At 34.8% G+C, this 2,166-nt stretch overlaps 1 long non-coding RNA gene across 1 annotated transcript; it reads right to left on the bottom strand.

Annotated features, from left to right (window-relative positions):
* Positions 1-1,051: 1,051 nt before the first annotated feature.
* Positions 1,052-1,824, bottom strand: LOC135226323 (uncharacterized). Its single transcript, XR_010317197.1, has 2 exons — positions 1,650-1,824; positions 1,052-1,297 (listed from the first exon to the last, which is right to left on the bottom strand). It is a non-coding gene; the product is annotated as an uncharacterized LOC135226323 (long non-coding RNA).
* Positions 1,825-2,166: the final 342 nt, after the last annotated feature.

Below are 2,166 nucleotides of genomic sequence, written 5' to 3'. Positions count from 1 at the left end.
TGATGAACTATCAAGTGGAACCAAGCAATACTGAAGCCCTCCCAGAAATTTGCTGTTTTGAGAAGCAAAAACTTATCAAAATCAGTGTAGCTAAAGTGTTCTGCTACGTCTTCAAATTGTTTCAAAAAGGCTTGTAAATCTTCACCTTCACTGCTTTTAAAAACGGGTAGAGGAGCCGTTGGACTTTTTAACATGCTAGTTACTGGATTAACATTTGAAGGTGAAGAATTTAATTTTGATAACGTGTTCCAAAAACATTTCTGAAATAAGGTCCTCATAGTGAATGCTGTCATCAATTTCTTGATCATTCTCTGATTTTGCAACAGATTCATCAGAACGGTTTGCTTCCCATTTAAGGTCTCTGATTACTTTATCAAGTTACTCAGTTCATCTTGAAGCCGTCCGAGCTTCCGGATTAAATTTTCCCGCTCCTCAACAGACTTGTTAACAAAGGAAGACTTTGTTCCATGAATTTTAGTAACTTGGCCCTATAATTTCCCCGAGAGCTTACTAGTTGTTTTAAGTTAACAGAACATTTGAATATATTTGTAAGGATCTTTCTTTATGGCAAATGTAAGAGTAAAATAATCAAATTTTCTGACAGCTGGAGAACCAAATCTGTTATTATTTTCATCAAAATCTACTTTGAATTTGGGATCCAATAATTGTTGCCCTAGGAAATTTTATAAAAATATCAAGACAATTCAACAGAGTCCTTTAAATCGTTTCAACCAGTAAAATAACAATAAAGCAAGGCGAAAATGCTCTCAAACTCAAATTTTTTCTGATTGATCAATATATCAAAAGTTGCACCAGGAATGAATAGCCTAAAGTAATCTCGCTATCTGTAACATTCACTTCATCAAAGGGGTTCTACGTCACGTACATAAGAGTGCCCAAATATAGCTACTTTGAAATTCAATAGTAATAACGCAAGCCGAGAACGGAACAAAGACGAGGACAAAAAACGGCAATGACTCACTTCCCATCACGCCCACCCGGGGGCGCCATTTGATAAAATTAATGTATGGAACAATCGTAAAATAAACAATTTTAGGCTTCAAATTATATTTAATTAACAATTAACAAGAAATGATTAAGATAGTTAACTATTAATAATAATGACAATTATCTATATATGAAATAGCGAAAAACTGTAGTTATTCCGAAGGAAGGAATGGCGTGAAAGGAGTTGAGTCACTGCACTCCTCCGTCTTGAGAAGGAACCCGTCAAAAGTGAGGGAATGCAAACTTCCTCCTCCCGATGTCCATTAATTATCAAAGGAAATACAAGGACCTGACAACACAAATAAGTACGATAAAAATTATACATATAAAGCAAATTAGAAATGATAAAGGGTCGAAAAAAATCTGCAACACGTGTATAAATTACGTAGAAGAAAATTAACTATTCGACATCCCTTTCTATTTGATAAATTACGTAAAAACAAATGAAAGAGAAATATAAAAATTCGTTATCGGATAGCACTGAATAATGAGATAAGTATAATGATAAATTTGATGTTAAATATTCTTTACGTCCTTTTAATTTATTTAATGAGCGTGATGGGGGATCAAAGTTGATACGAAAAAAACTTTAAACTAATGATCGGACAGTACTTGAACTTGCATTAACTCATTGTACTCACATCTTCATTAGTCCCGATCCGCTGAAGTGAGATTCCAAAGTCCCGTGGTGGAATGGACTATACGTAGCTCGGAAAAAAGGTGTTATTAAGCTTGCTGCCATTCTGACGTCCAAGTCCATGAGCCATCCTCGGCTGCTAAGGTTTTAGCTTGCCATATTAATAATAATGAAATCGGATGAAGTAATATTGTACACCCACCAACTGATTCTCTGACTGTCCTGGTGCACACCGACCAATCAACTCTCCAACTCCAACTGAAAGAAATCAGTAACTACGGGCAGCCTTTACTTCCTTACGTCAACCAACAGACGATGCTCCGAGATCTCAAACGACCGTATGGGCTTGTTGATTGTAAACGAGCATAATGCAAGCACTTTTACAAAGGTTATTACTATTTTAGTCGGGTGAGACCTAAGAACATCGTAACATTAAATTTAAAAAATCAATCATACTTTGAAAAAAAAAAATATGACAAAATTTACTAATAAATCAGGTTATTTCTTAATCAAAAAATAAA

The sequence above is a fragment of the Macrobrachium nipponense genome, chromosome 14, assembly GCF_015104395.2.
Source record: "Macrobrachium nipponense isolate FS-2020 chromosome 14, ASM1510439v2, whole genome shotgun sequence".
Classification (NCBI taxonomy): domain Eukaryota; kingdom Metazoa; phylum Arthropoda; class Malacostraca; order Decapoda; family Palaemonidae; genus Macrobrachium; species Macrobrachium nipponense.
Note: the sequence above shows the minus strand (reverse complement) of the source record. Positions and strands in the feature narration are given on the sequence as shown.